This window comes from Rhinopithecus bieti, unplaced genomic scaffold (genome assembly GCF_001698545.2).
Source record: "Rhinopithecus bieti isolate Rb0 unplaced genomic scaffold, ASM169854v2 scaffold_3062, whole genome shotgun sequence".
Lineage (NCBI taxonomy): Eukaryota > Metazoa > Chordata > Mammalia > Primates > Cercopithecidae > Rhinopithecus > Rhinopithecus bieti.
Genome location: NW_016804432.1, coordinates 5,580,191 through 5,599,788, shown reverse-complemented (window position 1 = coordinate 5,599,788; position 19,598 = coordinate 5,580,191). Strand labels below are relative to the sequence as shown.

The following is a 19,598-nucleotide window of genomic DNA, read 5'->3' as shown; positions in this document are numbered from 1 at the left end:
TTTCTTTTGCCATGTGTTTAACCACTGTACCTGTATGCTCAAAAAAGAAAGTCACACACACACACACAAAACATAAAACTAAACCCCCCAAATATAATGACTTTAAAAATCTATTCATAGGCCATATTGATGTGAAGTAGTTTGAGTCACATATTCTCACAAAGACTTGCAGCAATTTGCAAATTTAGAATCACCACTATTCACTCATTTAATACAATTAACTATGAAGTAGGTACCATTATTAGTCCCATGAGGAAACTGATATACAGAGTGGTTTAGTAATTGTCCAAGATCACATAATTGATAAGTAACAGAGCTGTATTATGGACCCTGGCAGACTGTCTGACTTCCAAAGCTTTCATTCTTTACTATCAGACCATACCCTTTTGGTAAAGTTGTTAAATTGCTTTACTATTGAGAAAACATCCACATGCATGCATTGTTTCTTTTGGGCTTAATCTTTCTTGCTTAAAAATTTCCCTTTTGAATAAGGTAAGAAATTAAACCTGTACATGTAAGAAATTAAAACAGTGCAAAAGAATACAGTGAAAAATAAGTCTCTCACCCACTTCTGTTATTCTGTCTTCCCCTAGTCAGAGGCAAATCCTGTCCCCAGTTGCTTGCATATCCTTCTGGAGATATTCTACAGGGTATAAACAAGCGTATATTTCCAATAACTTTCTGAAAGAATGGTTGAGGCTGGGTGCCATGGCTCACGCCTGTAATCCCAGCACTTTGGGAGGCTGAGGCAAGTGGATTACCTGAGGTTGGGAGTTTGAGACCAGCCTGACCAACATGGAGAAACCCTGTCTCTACTAAAAATACAAAATTAGCTGGGCATGATGGCTCATGCCTGTAATCCCAGCTATTTGGGAGGCCGAGGCAGGAGAATCTCTTGAACCCAGGAGGCAGAGGTTGCTGTGAGCTAAGATTGCAGTGTTGCACTCCAACCGGGGCAACAAGAGTGAAACTCCATCTAAAAAAAAAGAAAAAAAGAATGGTTGAATTTTCTAAACCATTTTGAACACAGTCTGTCAAATCAATGACACTAAATGTGTCCCGGAAAGCCAAGCAACTCAGACCCTTAAATAATTATATTCAGTTGGGTAGAGTGGCTAGCTTATGCTGCCCCCAACTATGGGGAGCACAGCCGAGAAGGTTACAAATGTGACATGTTTAGTCTACTGAGGCCCAGGTAGACACTGTGTTCAGAGCCCTTGGTCATTTGCTGCTTGCAGCTTGGCCAAGTAGCACCAGTAGAACCTGCTTCAAAGACAGTCTGTCACAGAAGAAACACACACGTTATTCCAGTGGGGACACCAAATTCTAGTTAAGATGAGGACGTGTCTACGTGTACAAACCAATTAAAAAGTATGGGGTTTAAAAATCAACTGTGGGGAAAAAGTGTACTCTTATAAGTTTATCTAAAGAGCTACATGGATATTCATGACAACCATTTGGGAACAAACCTAAATAATCAACAATAAAAACTTGGTTAAATAAATTACATTATATATTAATGGCTATATGTAGCCATTAAGAAGATGATAAGGAATATCAACTGATATAGAAAGGTATTTACTAGATATGGCTTAGTGAAAAGCAGTATAAGAGAAGAATGTGTATACAAAATCATTATTTGTTATATATGGAAATTGTTGTAAGAGAGGACCTGGATGAAAGCTAGCAGAATGACTTACAACAAATATTAAGCCTTCTTTCTAGTTGGAAACGGGCAATTTTAATGGCTTTTTGGAAACTCTTAACTGCTTATTTAAAAGCTAAAAAATTTAACAGTGAATGCTTTTTGTCTGTGTGGAAATAAAACAAAAAACTTTTTTAAACTTAAGAATAATTAATTACAACCAGTTGGAGATTATTCACTAACCAGTTATTGAAATACTCTTTTCTTGGGTATACTCTAATATTTTTTCAAACATCTGCTAGTTTGTCTCTTACCTTTGAAATTGAACTCATTCATGATTCACTGATTAAAAGAACATGTGACCCCTTCACAATGGCTTTTAATGATTATCAGGCAGACAGTTAATGTTTTTAATTTAGATGTGTTGCCTGAGCTCTGTTGAACAGCCCTAGAGTCTTTCAGTTTCATCCTGATAATAATAATATTAGCTAATGTTGGCTGGACAATCATCTGTACCAGGCACCAGACAAAGTGCCTCATAAGAAAGATCTCACTGAATCTCTAATGGGAATGGACGATTAACTACCTCTTCTTTACAGATGTGGAAACTGAGGCTTCAAGAGGTTAAGTAACATGCCCAAGGTTATAGAGTTGGTGAAGTGGAGAAGCCAGAATCCCAGCATGTGGACTCTTCATCAGTATATAAAGCTATGCTGGCCAGGCGCAGTGGGTCACGCTTGTAATCCCAGCACTTTGGGAGACCAAAGCGGGTGGATCACCTGAGGTCAGGAGTTCAAGACCAGCCTGGTCAACATGGTGCAACCCCATTTCTACTAAAACTACAAAAAATTAGCTGGATGTGGTGGCAGATGCCTGTAATCCCAGCTACTTGGGAGGCTGAGGCAGGAGAATCACTTGAACCCAGGAGGCAGAGGCTGCAGTAAGCCGAGATCACGCCACTGCACTCCAGTCTGGACAACACGGTGAGACTCCATCTCAAATAAATAAATAAATAAATAAATAAATAAATAAATAAATAAAAAAGCTATGCTGCCATCTGTAAGACTGTTCCACCTCATATTTGATGATCAGACATTTTTAAAGTATCTTATAAATCCCATTTTGTAGACAATGAAATTGAGCCGGGAAATGGGTGATGTGTGCGTGCTTGGAAAGATAATCCATGGAGAGACTCATACAATCCAGCATCCCATGGGTCTCATCTCCACACTTAGCACTAACTCACTTTCCAGGAGAACATAAACCACCTTAGTGTCCTGCATGGCACTGTGATGAAATAATGGGAATGTGATTTTTGAGCCGCTCAATAATGGAAGAGATGGAAATCTTCCCACCTCATCTTGCTTATTGCTGATTGTACACACAACACTTGCCCATCAAGATCATTTTCAAAAGATGATTACTTCAGTGTGCCCAGGCCTGCAGGACATAAGTACGTGGGCAGTGATGGTAAGAGCTATAATTATTCTTAATGGGAAAATACGCAGGTAATGACTTGGATGATCATGTATCTGTAATGTATGAGTTCCAAAGCCCAATGAAGTAATTAAGCAATCTGCAAACATGCAGTGGGAAAAAGCCTGAAATGAAAAAGAACCAGAAAAGAAGAGCTCTTTTATCTATCTATCTATCTATCTATCTATCTATCTATCTATCTATCTATCCATCCATCTATCATCTCTCTCTCTATCTATCCATCTACCTACCTACCTATTTGTCAGTCTTGCTTGCCTGCTTGCACAGGCAAATATTTCCAAATCTCACAGTACTGAGTATTCATTGGAGGCCAGTTATTCCAAGTTATCATTTCAAAGGGTAGTATTTATTCTTTATGAAATGTGAATTTGCATGTAGTTGTATCTTTATTGAATGCATTAATATATATAACTCCATCTATTGCTCAAGAGCAACAGCAGGAGGCAGTAGAAATAGCCCTGGCACTGAATGGGGTTTCCTAGTGTGAATTCAACTGCTTGGTTGACCTTAGGTTAATCTCTAATTTCTTCTTTAGGGTGATTGATGCCTGCCTCATAGACAGAGTTGTTGGAGGATTCAGAAGAAGAGAAAGTGCTTTATCATGATAGAGCAGTGACATGCACACTTATTAAGTATAGCCACTATTATTATTATAAGTCTGCTATAAGGCAGGTTTCTTATTCCTGTTTCATAAACAAAAAATCCAAGGCATAATGAACTGTCCAAAGGCATACAACTGGTTGGAGGTAGAGATTTCATATTTTATGGTTGCCATTGAATACAGGCAGTTGGTTCTAAAAACAAAAATGAAAGACAAAGAAAAGAAAGATGATTTGGTGGTTGATCTTGGCAGTATAATGATAAGCCTGAAGTTATGTTGAGCATCAATAATAGAAGATTTATCAAAAAAAGAAATAGGCTCTTTCAAATGGGTGGATGTAGCAAAACTATTTATAACATGTAAACCAATCGAATCCAGTGGGTACTTCTGGGTAATGCTTACCAATATATTAGTTTTCTGAAGGATTTATGGAGTAAAAGGCAGGGAGGAAATGGCTAGATTAGGGCTGTCTGGGGAGCAATTAGCAGCACTTACCGACTATTAAAGCACTTTGTCCTCAGAAAACAACAGAGAAATTCAGAGAAAGGTTTCTTTTTCCATTTGAATTTGGGTCTCTGTGGCTGAAAGAAAAAATCTGTTGCTGCAAAGTTTGTAAGACGTTGTCATATGATTCATTTATGCCACTGCTTTTAAGTTTCTATATAGTAGTACCCTGGGCTATGCTGTTGTCACTGTCACTAACAAAGTAGCTTCAGGTCGAATCGAGATTGTTAAGGGGAGACCTGGAAAGGCCAACAAAAAATGTTGAAGGATGTTATTGGTGGCCCAGTAGGTGGCAGCCTCCCCTCTGAATTAATGCCTTGCTGTTCCCTAGCAAGATGCTTCGGGGTGGAGGGGCTAGGCCGAAGAACTCTGGCTTTACTTATTTAAAAAAAAAAAAACTTCCCCTTTTTCAGGTACACTAGAGAACCTGGGAAAATGGCAAATAAGGAAGACATGGCTTAAAACTTTTACCCCGTCTCTTTTCCATATTGGATACTTATTTATTGGCTTCTATATACATTTAGATCAAGTGCTTCTTATCTAAGGGTATATTGTTTTGTGTTATACCACGCCAAGATGATGCTGCATCTTCCTCCACTGTTGGATATTTTTATTATTTTGTCATCATTTTGTAAAAGGTACTGGCTTTCTTGGATAAAAAGACAAAGAGATGCACTACATGCACAGGCACAAACTCCTTTTTTTTTTTTTTTTTGGGAAAAATCATTTTATGAATGCATATTTCCATCTGGGTGAAAAAAAATCGCAAACCCCTCTCTCTTCCTACGAGCACCTGTGAAAACTGACCTGCAGTTTGTGGCTGCAGCCAGTCCTCATGGAACCTGATGTTCTTACATTTCATTCTGAGGCTCACATTCTCAGTCACCCTGCAGGAGAACACCTGCCCCATCCTGGGCCATTACAGAGGGGGTCAGTCCATCTGTTGCATCTGAGGAGGTGGGTCCAGCTTCTACAGTGAATCCATATATTTCTGTATTTCCTGAATAAGGAAGAGGAGAGGAGCTGAGCTGGTAGGGGAAGAAGAGCTAATAATAACAACTGACTCCTTATTTTGTACCAGGCACTGTGCTAGTTGTATATTTTATCTCATGTAATTCTTAATAAACAGTAAGGGGGTTGGGAGTGATAGGGACAATATTGATATTATCTCCATTTTAGGGTGAGAAAATGAAGGCTCAGAAAGGTTAAATAACTTGCTCAATGTCACTCGGTTGGTAAGAGCCAGGATATGAAACAGAAGTCTTACATTAGGGGGGTTCAAATTTATTTTCAATTTCCCTACTCCATTCTAAATATGTATTGGCATTTATCCTTGGGCTATGTAGAACAAGTGTTTTGTCACCAAAACACCTATTGTGAACTCTTTCTACCCTAGTATGATTCATGCATTTCATCTTCTTCAAATAAAAAACCTTTAAGAGCCAGGAATCTGCCATCCTGACTCTCAGCTTAAACCTCAGCCACTTTTACCCTAGAATTCAGACTTGTGTAGACATCTCTAGAAGACTTGGTGGACTAATCTTTAAGAGTTTGTTTGCATGAGGGAGGAAGAGGAGCCCAAATTTGCACCAAAGACATGCCTAGAAGTCGGAGCAGGAGGGTCAGCAGGAAGTCTGTCTCTTAGACTGCCTCCAGCTCAATCTGAGTGGTAGAAATCAGAGACTGAAAATAAATCTGGAAGTTGTTTGCAATCCTGGTAAGACATGGGGAACATAATATATTGGGGGCTGGTGTTAAAAATGAGGCTAGAACGGTATGGAGGAGAAATGTTTCCTAATTTCACTGCCGTTCAAAGATAGCTGGTCAGTGATACTAGTTTTGACTTTGACTCTGCAGTGTTGTTAGCAGATGAGAATGGATGGTCTTATCTTGGTGAATGGGCTGCAGTCAGAGAACTGTTGTCTCATAATTTTTATTATGGCTGAGTGCAGAGGCTCATGCCTGTAATCCCAGCACTTTGGGAGGCCGAGGCAGGTGTATCACTTGAGGTCAGGAGTTCAAGACCAGCCTGGCCAACATGGTGAAACCCTGTCTCTAATAAAAATACAAAAATTACCCAGACGTGGTGGCATGCGCCTGTAATTCTAGCTACTCGGGAGGTTGAGGCAGGAGAATCACTTAAACCCAGTATGCTGAGGTTGCAATGAGCCAAGATGATGCCATTGCACTCCTGCCTGGGAGACAAGAGAGAGATTCTGTCTCAAAAAAAAAAAAAAAAAAAAAAAAAAACCCAAAAACAACAACAACAACAACAACAACAACAACAACAAAAAACCTATAATTGTTATTGTGGAGGTGCATCAGAAAAACCCCAATTATCCAAAGAAATAATAGCCAAATATTTTGTGTTGAGTTTGGCATTTTAAGGCAGAGGGCCCTGTCTGGTATAGTCTCAAATGATACCATGAGGGCAGCCCTTACTTGAGCTACTCAAAAGGCAGCTCTGGTTCTCACCCACTTAATGGGTCCCTTGAGGTGAGATTCATGAAGAGGTAATGAACAGACAAGAAATCTTGCTCAATTAGGTCTTTGGTTGATATTAACATGATCTGTATTCCCTCACATTCCCCCTCCCCACCATCTAACTCATTTACGAAGAGCAGAGTAATTAGTAGAAGAAAAGAGGACAGACCACACCCAGTCTTGGTGATAAAAATATGAGTAATGCTTTTCCAAAAATAACTTACAGAGAAAGGAGGACAGGATTGTTGCTGCCTTCAAGTATTTGAAGGCCATTTCGTGGAAGAGGGATTAGACTTGTTTTATATGCCTCAAGAGGTAGAACTTGGGCCACTAAAAGTTATAGGGAGAAAGACTTCAGTTCAATGTGAGGGAGAATTTACAGACTATCAAAGCTCTGCAGAGATCGAAAGTGCTCATTTGAGAGAGAGTGAATATCCTGCCCTGGACATGTCCAAGCAGAGATCAAAAGCTGCCTGTTGGGATTATCTGAGAAAGTGGGGGTAGGAAGAGGTAGAATAGGTGACTTTTAATGGTCTTTCTAACCCTGAGATCCTGAGATTCTATGATCATAAACTACTGGATTTTATTGATTCAAGGGAAAAAAATTTTTTTTAAATAAAAAACTTTTTCCTGTAGTTAGAAGTGGTCCAATAGCTGAGACAAAGCAACAAAGCTTAGGCTTCCTTAACCCTGAAATTGACACATGAGGACTTCAAACCCCTATTTTATGGGGTTGAAGATCTCTTAAGCTTGCCTACGATTTCTGCTACTTCCCAATGCTATTTTGGTGCTACTTCTGAGAGCAGCTGTGCTGTTTCCAATCTCTTCCTGTATCACCCTCATGCAAAGATTAGCTGCTTTACTGATAATCCATTGACACCAAGCATTTTGTGTTTCTGTAGCATTTACTTAAGATCTGGAAGTTACAGGATGAAAATACCTTTGTATAACTCACAGCCTCCCTTCATTTTGTGCCTATTCTTCTCTTTACATTTCTTTTCCTTTTTAAAACTAAGACCACATTCTTCACATAGATCAGTTCTGAGAGTACCCAGACTTTTCAGGATCTGGTCTTCTAATCTGTATTAGTCAGAATAGGTGTGATGAATGTTTCATAACAAATTAACTCTAAAATCCCAGAGGCTATCACAACAAAATTTTATTTCCTACTCTTGATAGATGTTCAGTATGGGTCATTAACGGTCTCTGCTCCAAAGAGCCACTCAGGGAACCAGGCTGACAGGGGCTCCACCATTTCAACACATCAAATGCTCCTCTATGCTTCTATGTCAAAGTGACACCTGGTTTCACTTCTTATAGCTCATTGGCCAGAAGATGCCCAACATAACTCCACTAACCTTAAAGGGCTTGGAAATACAGGGAAGCCATAGAAAATTTGGTGAGAATTACTGCTTCAGGTTCATACCCAAGTAGGAATTTTCATAACAAAAGTGGCTCCCTCCCTGAAATGAATTCTTATACCTCCCACTAAAAGAATGATATTTTCTTCTTTGACTTAACATTCCTATTCTCAACTAAATTTTGCCACAATTCAGCAATAACTTCTGAGATAAATCTTAAATTATGAAGGTAAGAACTCTGCTTAGCTGTTATATTTATGTTTGTTGTGTAACTTAATGGGCAGTATTTGAAAGTTTAGATGATATCACAACTATCCAAATGCAATACATTAGATTAGCCAGTAGTCACAAATTATTTCTGGCTCAGAAAGAAAGTAATTATGAAGATACAGCCTTTATTCTTTTGGTTTTACTATGCCTGTATATTTTGAGCTAGGACTTTATTTAGTCCAATCTTTAATAGCATTGGTTTGCGTGTCAGTATTTCCACTACTCAAGAATGGATTATTTACTTCTAGTTAAAGATGCTTGAGGATTTTTATTACTTGTGACAAAATTGATGATAGAAGAGAGATATTTCAATCTAGGTTTTAATAGTTTCCCAAATTTAATCTGTCTTTTCAAAGACTGCAATTTACTCTGAAAAGCTCAGGTTTTAGATTTTTCATCTGTATCAGCAGTATGTTTACGAGCACAGAATATACTTTGCCTCTCACTTTTTTATAATTGCTATTTCTGGTCCATAATACCAGTTACAGTACTTTGTCTGTGAGGCACTTTATACCCCACTTTTAAAAAATTGCTTTTAATTCAGGCTGTCTTTCCTTGTCTGCTCTGATGCCCATTTTGGTAAAATTTTCTGAAAGATAACTCGTATATGGGCAGGGTGTCTCAGGCAATTCCTATAACATGGTTAATGTTAATACAAGTGAGAAATATCTTAGAAACATATGCTATCTCAAAACGCCATATTTGTGCCTCAAAGAAACAGAGTCTACTAAAGCAATCAACTAGATAAAACCAAACAAAGTATGAACATCCTCCAAATAAAAAATGTGAAAAAAAAAATTTTAAAACCTTTTAAGTTCGGGGGTATCCGTGGAGGTTTGTTACATAGGTAAACTTGTGTCATGGGGGTTTGTTGTACAGATTATTTCATCACCCAGGTATTAAGCCTAGTACCCATTAGTTATTTTTCCTGAGACTCTCCCTCCTCCCATCCTCCACCCTCAGATAAGCCCCAGTGTGTGCTGCTCCCCTCTGTGTATCCATGTGTTTTCATCATTTAACTCTCACTTATAAGTGAGAACGTGCAGTATTTGGTTTTTTGTTCCTGTTTTAGTTTGTTAAGGATAATGGCCTGCAGCTCCATCCAAGTCCCTTCAAAGGATCTCATTCTTTCTTTAGCTGCATAGTATTCCATGGTATGTATGTACCACACTATCTTTATTCAGTCTATCATTGATGGGCATTTAAGTTGAGTCCATGCCTTTGCTATTGTGAATAGTGCTGTAATGAACATATACTACATCTGTCTTTATAACAGAATGATTTATATGCCTTTGGGTATATACCCAGTAATGGAATTTCTGGGTTGAATGGTATTTCTGTCTTTAGGTCTTTGAGGAATAGCCACACTGTCTTCCACAATGGTTGAACTAATTTACACTCTTACCAACAGTGTGTAAGTGTTCCTTTTTTCCCACAACCTCAGCAGTGTCTGCTACTTTTTGACTTTTTAGTAATAGCCATTCTGATTGGTGTGAGATGATATCTCATTGTGGTTTTGATTTGCATTACTCTCATGATCAGTGATATTGAGATTTTTTTCATATATTTGTTGGTCACGTATATGTCTTCTTTTGAAAAGTGTCTGTTCATGTCCTTTTCCCACTTTTTTATGGGGTTGTTTTTCTTTTTATTGTAAATTTGTTTAAGTTGCTTATAGATGCTGGATATTAGACCTTTGTCAGATGCATCGTTTGCAGAAATGTTCTTTCATTCTGTAGGTTGTCTATTTACTCTGATGATAGTTTATTTTGCTATGCAGAAGCGCTTTAGTTTAATTTGATCCTATTTGTCAATTTTTGCTTTGGTTGCAATTGCTTTTCTCATCTTCGTTATGGACAGTGCCTATGTCCTGAATGGTATTGCCTAGGTTGTTTTCCAGGATTTTTATAGTTTTGAGTTTCACATTTAAGTCTTTAATCCATCTTGAGTTAATTTTTGTGTATGATGTAAGGAAGGGGTCCAGTTTTAATCTTCTGCATATGGCTAGCCAGTTATCCCAGCACCACTTATTGACTAGGGAATCCTTTTGCCATTGCTTGTGAAAAAACAATTTTAATATCATTTTAGTCATAGATGTTGAGAGTCTCTGACCCTGGCCTGTCTGCTAATGAGGGTGCTAACACTTAGCGGGGAAGAGACTCACTCAAAATCACAGAGACAAATCTAAGAGCCAAATGTGGGTTTTGTGTTAATTGATGAAGAAAACATTATGTCCCTCAAACTCATGTGTGGATGTGATGAGATGGCAGAGAGACAAAGAGCCAAGCAGCTTCCTGCCATGTTTACTCACTCATTTTTTCACTTAAAAATTTATAGAATTCCTATTTGTAGAATTCCTATTATGTCAGGTGCTCTACCAAGTACTAGAGACAGAATCAAGAAAAAGGCAAAACCTCTGTCCTCAAGGAGCTTGCTCTTTTTCTAACATTGAATAGACTTTCATTGTTTATTTAAGACTAGACCTCCAGACATCTAGACATTCCTCTTTATAGGTCCTAGGCTCTACAAGCTTATCTACTCCAAATGTGTTCCACGCTTCTGCCTGAAATGTTTATCATATATACGATATATCTTCCCTTATAATTGAGAAATCTTACCGTGGAAAAACATTTTAAGCTGCCAGTTAATTTGTAAATTATTTTGAGTACTGTAAGGTGATGATAATGATGATGTTAGAACTTTGTAACACAGTGTATTGGTGGCCTCCTGACTTTCACCCCTTGAGACATTCCATTGTTTAAGAGAAACCAATTCCCTGTGTTAAATCTCTTACAGGTTGAAAAACTTAGACCAGTTTCTGTTTGTTGTATTAAATCCTGACCTTTGCACTAGACCAGTCCACTTATAACAGCAGGGACTTAATTCAGTTCAGATGAATGACGTGAACTCTTAGAATTTACCTGAAAAGAGGTAGAAATTTGTTGAAACCCCAGAAGCATTGTATAGGAGAGTAAGTGATATTTGGTCTTGAAATTTTCTAAAAAAGGTGATGAGAGAATTAGTTTCAAATGATTAAGCAGTATTATTTAACAAAATGCCTGCAGAGCCGCTCAGAAAGACTATGCTCTGGAGATAATAATGCGTCAGTTATTCTTGAGTGCAGGAGGGCAAGAATGGAACCCAGGAGGCCCCAGGTTCAAGGAAAGTAGTCTGTGGGTACCCCAGAGGTGGCCAGCAGTGAGAGTTGGGTAAGTTTGATAGTTCTTGCATAGCATCACTGAACATGTTACCGTGGCTGGCTACAGCAATGGTGAAAGTCGGTGATGAAAGTGTTTGCATCACATTGCAACAGTGGGGATTTGCCAACACTGGTTTGACTGGCACTAAGCAGGACCTTCAACTCATCCAGAGTAAAGTGACCCATATGTTAGCTGACCCCAAGGGCAACCTCCATGATGACCTCCTCCTGCCACTCCTTTAAATTTATCATAAAAAATCTATTTGCACGAAAGCATTTGTGAACAATGCAGATTTTACTGAGGGTTTCATAGGAAAGAGTGAAGACAGGATTTACATTGTACAAACAAGTATATATGTTCCTAGACTTATGATTCTTCAACTTATAATGGTACACATTCAATTGAAAGTGTACTTCGAATTTTGATCTTTTCCTAGGCTGGTGATAAGAGGTACAATACTCAAGATGCTGGACAGTGACAGCAAGCCACAGCTCCCAGTCAGCTACGTGATCCTGACAGTAAAGAACTGATATTCTGTAGAGGACTGTGTTGCCAGATGATTTTGCCCAACCGCAGCCTGATGCAAGTGTTCTGAGTGTGTTTAAGGTGAGCTACACTAAGCTAGGGTGTTTGGTAGGTTAGATGTATTAAATATATTTTCAACTTAGGACATTTCAAATTACGATGGGTTTATTGGAACACAACCCTATTGTAGGTTGAGAAGCGTCTGTATCTCTCTCTCTCTCTCTCTCTCACACACACACACACACACACACGCGCACACACACATATACACACAAATCCCTTGAGACTTATCTCCCAAATTTTCACCTGACCTCCAGCCATAAATTTGGCTTCTCTCTCACTTACTCAATGCAAGCCATATTCTTGACAAGTCTGTTACAGGTATTGGTGAATACATTTAGAGATGGACAGAGAAGGATTGGGTCAGTTTATGACAGTAGTAGATTCTTGAATTTACATTAGGATGAACTCTGCAATCATCTTTTGCGACACGTTTTCTATATTATGGTATTTACATGGTAATGCCAAGACCTTTGTGTACTTTTCTTTGCAGTTGTGAAATGAAATAGCATTTTATTTTCATCTTCTTTTCTATATCCATTCTTGTCAGATTATCAGGAAACAATGTTCTATTTCTTGGCAAAAAGAAAGTGGATAGCAAAAGGTGGCTACCTTTTCTTTCCCTGCTTCAGTAATTTTTGTAGGTGAGAAATCATATTTAGGCTTCAGTTTCAATAGTCCGAGAGACTCAGGGTTCAACTTGTCAGCATCCAAGAACAATGGTTTCCCCACATAATTGCCACATATGTGCTTTTTGGGGCTCTACCATTTACGAATGTCTACCATGTTTTTACAAGTATTTTTCTCACTTAATTCACTCAATACACTTTAAGGTATGTATTATCAACCACATTTAGTAATTGAACAATCTGAAGTGGAGAGAAGTTAATTCATTTGTCTGGGCCAAGAGCTAACAAATAGAGGAACTTAGAGTCAGTCACAGGTTCCTGAGTTAGAAGCATAGCTCCGTGTGTATGCATGTGTGCATGTGTGCATGTGCATGTGTGTGTTGAGGAGGGCAGGGAAAAGACAGCAATCACAGCCTTTTAGCACATTCTTCAATACTGGTCCTTTTCCAACATTCAAAGCAAAAGGGAAATGCTAGCCTTACCTTGCAGTTGAGACCATGATGAATAGACAGAAGATGGAGCAGTGAAGCAAGACTATGAGATGTATAGAGAAAGTTATCTACTTTAAGTAAATAACTAGCAAAACTTTTAATTATTACAAAATCAGTGTTTTTACATTGAAGAAAGTTAGAAAATACAGATAAAAATAAGCAAAGGAAAACATCATGTTCCCACTACCCAGGGACTACTCCTGTTTATACCTTAGTCCACATAGTTCCAAGACAACACACGTATGTGTATATATGTACGTATTTTTGTAGAATGAGATCAAACTGTACACACTGCTGTGTAACTGCCTTCTTTCCGCTAACAATCTCCATGATTCCTTGACAGTACATTTGCTTGCTAGCTCCCACACCAAACTATGTATGTGTGACCCTTACCCTTGCTGGGACCTGCCTCCAAGCTTGCTCTCTTCCTCATAATATCAGAGTCTGCCTATGTTCTTTTTACAATAGCATCTTACTCATGAACAAAATCTTTCATCTTGTCTTTTTAGTCTAAAAATAAAGGCAATGGGATTTAAACAAGGATTAGATTTACATTATATATCATAAATTCTGTGTCTGGAGTCCAAACTGAGCCTGCGTAGGCATGCATGTGTCTGTACTGAAAGTTAAAAAGAAATAGATGAATGACAGACAAGTGGTCTGATAGCAGGATTCAGCCTATCTTTTTATAGTTCTGAAGTTACAGTTGTGTTCAGTGATAATGTAGGAAATGATGCTGCAGGGCCTCAAGATCTGACATGACTTCTGGATCATTACCAAAAAAGGATTGATGTATATCAGGGTTATTTTATGGTTAAGACGTAATTATTCTAGTATTGCAGATACTTAAACAATGTTCCACTACCTTCTTGCATTACCTCCTGAAAAGCTGAAATGTTTCTTGTTGTGTGGATCAAGCTCCTCTCTGTGAGGTGAAGCAAACATAGAGTCATTACTTGGTTTTGATGTTTTACTTCACACAGCATCTTCGAGCATTTTAAAATTAATTTTATTTTCACATTGCTACATAATGGATATACTTATCTTTGGGACACATGTGATAATTTAGCACATTCATATAATTTGTAAAGATCAAATCAGTGTAATTGGGATATCCATCACCTTAAATATTCATCTTTTCTTTAGGTTAGGAACATTAGAATTATTTTTTCAGATATTTTGAAATACACAATAGATTACTGTAAACTATAGTGGACCATTGTTTTTCTTCTTTCCACATGGTACCCTACTTTGTTAGACTTTATTGATTGAAAAATATTACCTCCAAAATTTGGTTGTATTGATGGAAAAATTTGTCGTTGTGAAATTTTTTTTTATGTTAAAAATCTTAGCCCGTATCTCAGCTGGGCATTCCCATGCTTGATAGATGGTGTGCTGATGCACAGTAATTGACATTTGATCCTCTTTATTATGTTTTCAAATATTTAACTATTGATATTTCATTGAACAATGAATGCATGAGGCCTGTTAACTACTCTTGCAATTTTTTCTTTTTTTTAAGCACCTGAACTACACACAGGACAATTTTTTCTTGAAGTCTTTGTAAGTTTGTTGTATTTCAGTTCTTTATAAATTAGCAAGAATAATAACAATGGGCATAAGAGGGGATAATAGGACGTGCGTAGCGGGGGAAGAGGTTTCCTAGGGAATAAACTGAGACATTATATACTCAGTGTTTAATGTGCAGCTGGTCAGAGAAGGTAATAAATGTTATAGGTGAAAAATAAGATGAAATAAAAGACTAAACGGCACGTGCAGGATCCTCCAGTTCTTGGGTCCCACGACTCCCAGGTTAGTGCTCTTTGTCCTACTATGTAGGTTTTGCTACTGTCAGTTCTTTAAATTTTCTCTACAAATGAGTGTTTGGTAATGATGAAAAGTGTTGAAATGCAATCTTGAGGGAGATTGCGGAACTGCCTTCCCAACTGTTGTAAAGATTGGCTCTGCTTTGTGCATCTGCAGTACTTCTGGATGCTCTTGTGTGTTGGGAAGGGGTGGACAAGTGGGGCTGTAGATCCTGAGATTTCTCTCCAGCCCTGACAATCTGTTAAATGTGACACAAAACTCAACCAAATGAGAAACCTATCTCCTCACTGGGAGTTGAATAGATACTATCACCCTTTCAAACCACAGCTTTAGGGAGTAAGCAATATTTTACAGGTAAAGATGTAGCTGAAAAGACCAAATTATTTTGATGATCATTTCTCTTTGACACAGTTCATAGCAGCCTGAGAAACTACAACATGGAAGTACTGAAAAAGTGATTCTAATCTAGACGAATGTGTGTTGTTTAGTATTTACTTTTGTCAGTACATTAATCATGTCTTATTACGCTTCACGCTAAAGTTATATTTTAAAAAAGCCCTGATGATAACATTGATGCATTGTCCTTTGTTGTGAGTATAAAGACTTAATTTGATGAATAGAAGTTAAGAAAATGTTTAATCTTCCATTATAGTATAATGATTGAGATTCATCCATCTGTTCCACAATAATAATAATTTATCATGAATGAGCAAGCTTATAAAATGATGGAGGCATATAACAGAAATTGGATTTTCTTCCTTAATTTAAAAATTTTGACCTTGTCCTCTTTGAACTCATCCTATGCTTCTATCTTTAAGGTTATTCATTATATCCCAGATTTCCTCCTTCTACATTTTTCAATGTTCCCATTGAAAGGAACTGGGAAATAGAAGAAGACAGAGACTTGTAAACATCCCAAGCACTAAAATTTCCCATTTCTGTCTATTTAGCAGCCCTGTAGAAATGTGTCTATTTCTTTTATTTTCCGTTTAGTGTCCTTGAATATTTTTCAAAGAAAATTTAAATGTTTGCTTTTCTGTATAGCTAACCTTGACCTGATGTTTCAAATTAGAGGTAAGTTTCTTGGAGGTTGAACTAACTATAAAGAAGATGTAGCCAGGCGCAGTGGCTCATGCCTGTAATCCCAGCACTTTGGGAGGCTGAAGCAGGTGGATCATGAGGTCAGGAGATCGAGATCATCCTGGCTAACACGGTGAAACCCTGTCTCTACTAAAAAAAACACAAAAAATTAGCCGGGCTGGTGGCAGGCGCCTGTAGTCCCAGCTACTTGGGAGGCTGAGGCAGGAGAATGGCATCAACCTGGGAGGCGGAGCTTGCAGTGAGCCGAGAGGGTGCCACTGCACTCCAGCCTGGTTGAGATAGGGGGAATCCTTCTCAAAAAAAAAAAAAAAAAAAAGAAGATGTAAGTGCATAGTTGGGGTAAGCCAGGACAATACACTGGGTTTTCATTAAGCAACATAATGTTTCAGGTTTTTAATCTAACCTTGAGATAGCACACAGGCGGTGACAGAATGGACAATCCTATTGAGGTATTTTGGCAACTTTAATGTCTACTGAGAGTAAGATCTCTTCTTCAGCTTAGGCAGAAGACAATTCTCTCCTAACCAAGAGAATCAAATGGAAACACATGACAGAGTCATTAGTGATCTGGATTAGAGAACAAACAGTACCTTCACAAACTGGCTGATGGAATTAGATGGAAAGGTGTCATGACACCCTTGGGGACAGAGGCAATACCTAAGAAGAATAAGCTCTACTGGCAGAGAAACAATTCTGTCCAGACATTGATGAGTTAGTTTAATTTGGAAATGACTTTCAGTTCTCTGAACAAGAGGACTTGAGGACAGAAAGAACTTATTAGAAAATAAAATGCTTTTCCTGAACCCCAAGCTCCTTCGCGATTGAAGAATTAAAGATGTTAATGATCATAAAAGAGTCTAAACAGAAATGTTATGTGAGGAAAAGCCTAGCTGCCCTGCCATCTATATTGTGAAGATGATTAAAGAAAGCATATGTACAGAAAGTTCAGGGAATTTAAAAAATATTTGAAACGTACAAAACTCAGGGAATTAAAAAAACCATGTGTCTACCACAGTAATAGTTGCCATATTTTTTCATGTCTAATTTTCAATGTCACAAATTCTTACAGATGCAGTTGAAACCCCTATTTATTCCTCCCTGATTGGCCTCCCCTCTTCACAGATAGCATTCTTGTGAAATTAGTGTGCATGCTTCCCTTCTGTATTTTTACTTTTACTGGGAATGTATGTATTTGCATATAGTCTCAACTCCACATAAATGACATCATCCTGCGAACACATCTTTCGGCAACTTGTTTTTCTCACTCAGCATTGTTTCCAACTTTTACCTGGTTTTAAATTTTTATTTTTTATTTTTAAGAGACAGAGTCTTGCTCTGTCACCCAGGTTGGAGTGCAGAGGTGTGATCATAACTCACTGCAGCCTTGAACTCCTGGGCTCAAGCAATCCTCCTGCTTCAACCTCCTTCAAGTAGCTGGGACCACAGGTATTTGGCACCATGCCCAGCTAAGTTTTTAATATTTTTTAGAAATGGGGTTTCATTATGTAGTCCAGGCTGGTGTTGAACTCCTGTCCTCAAGCTATCTTCCTGCCCCAGCCTCCCAAAGTGCTGGGATTACAAGCATGAGCAACTGCGCCTGATCCAACTTTTATGCATGTTGATACACAAAGTTCAGCTTATTTATTTTAGCTGTTGTATTATATTATATTGTAAAAATATATCTTATTTATCTATCTCCTGATTGATGAACATTTCAATATTCATCAATTCATATTGATATTCAATATTTATCCAATATTATGCTTTTAAAACAAATACGTAGTGAACATCTTCTGCTTGTCTGCTTGGGCATTTATATGAGATTCTTTCCTAAGGTATGTATGTTAGAAGTGGAATATGTGGAGCAGGGGCATGTACATATTTCAGTTTTCTATATATTGCCAAGTCGCTATCCACAATGTGTGAACTACTTTATGTCCCTACCAGCAGTGTATTTATATTTTGCCACATCCTGCACGTCACATTTTTTTTTGGTCAGTTAATGTGGTTCTCTAAGGTTTTTAATATCAAAAGAGTCCTAAATGGCTTTTTTCAGGTCCAAGAATCGATTCCCAATACACAGAATTGTATTCCACTATGATACGTCTATTCTACTCTAATTAAATTACTATTTCGTTAGTGCTTGACTTTAATTGTAGCCTGGTACTGCACCCATCTCAGGTTTTTAAATGTTGATATTTAATTTCTGGTCAAGGAATAATACAAAATTTTATTATTTTCAGATCTTTAATGTCAGATACATAGAATTTACAACTTGGCAGGAATGCCATGTGTAATTCTTGCCATCTGAATAAAAAATAGTTTATGGCATCTAATCTCTGCAAGACAGAATATGTCTTTTGTGGGGCCCCTAGTCTTCTGCTAAGGGGCTTTGGGAAAATTAAGGAAGCCAGCCCCACCCTGGCTTACTTTCTGGGAGTATAATGGGCTCTGTAGTCTTCTCTGCCAGTCCTAATTCCAATTATCCTACCTACCTCTCCATGGTAAAGAGGGAAATTCAAAGGTTCTATAGACTTGAAACAAGCCCCAAACCTGGTAACCTAACACACAAACAGAACCATTTCTGGATTCATTCTTCCCAGGGTAGAGAGAAGTGCTCTTAAGAAATGACATCTTGCAGAAAGATGAGTCTCCACAAGCCATTGTAAACTTGAGAAAAGAACTTGAATTTGAGAACGCAAACCTGAGGCTAAACCAATACATTTATCACCCAGCTGAGAAGCAAATAGAAACAACCTGATTTGGGTGAATTAATGAATTAGTATCTAATTATATGTGCTTATTTTAATAGAAAGTTGCAGTCATATGAAGAATAAAGAAGTAACATATGACACAAAAGCGAAGCCAAAATAACCAGAAGAGCTCCCAGCAAGGTTATGTTGCAGAATCCTCATCCTCTGTGTCTCTTTCCAAGTGCCATAGTGGTTGTAACCTGCCGGGAGGGCTTTTCCTCCCTTAAGCTTCTTCGGTAAACAAAAGAGTTGAAATAAAAGCTGCTGAATGAAAATGAATACAGGTTTATGGCTAGAGAAGCCTGTCTGGGTAGATGAACTTATCTTATAGAGAGTCCCCCAAAAAGAGAAACAGTGGACACATTATTGCCAAGTAAACCTGGCTTTTTAACACCTTTCCAGATAAGCTCAGCCAAGAAACAGGAAGATCTGTCCAGTGTCAGGACAGGGCTTTGGAATTTAGAAGAAATTTTGCTTTTACAAAATGGAGGCAAGGTGGCCACTGGGCCAGAGACACTGGAAGGTGGTGGCTCATGGAGATTCACTCTAGGTCAAGTCCCTTATAAAATTATAGGGACTCCCTTTCCCCATTTCACACTCACAGAATGACTGTAAAACTTATGTTTATTTATATTAAGCCGTATTTGCAT

General features: G+C 38.1%; 1 long non-coding RNA gene across 1 annotated transcript; it reads left to right on the top strand.

The window, feature by feature from the left end:
* Nucleotides 1-3,029: 3,029 nt before the first annotated feature.
* On the top strand, nt 3,030-19,180 carry LOC108527109 (uncharacterized). Its single transcript, XR_001884694.1, has 3 exons — nt 3,030-3,115; nt 11,999-12,168; nt 19,008-19,180. It is a non-coding gene; the product is annotated as an uncharacterized LOC108527109 (long non-coding RNA).
* The last annotated feature ends 418 nt before the right edge of the window (nt 19,181-19,598 follow it).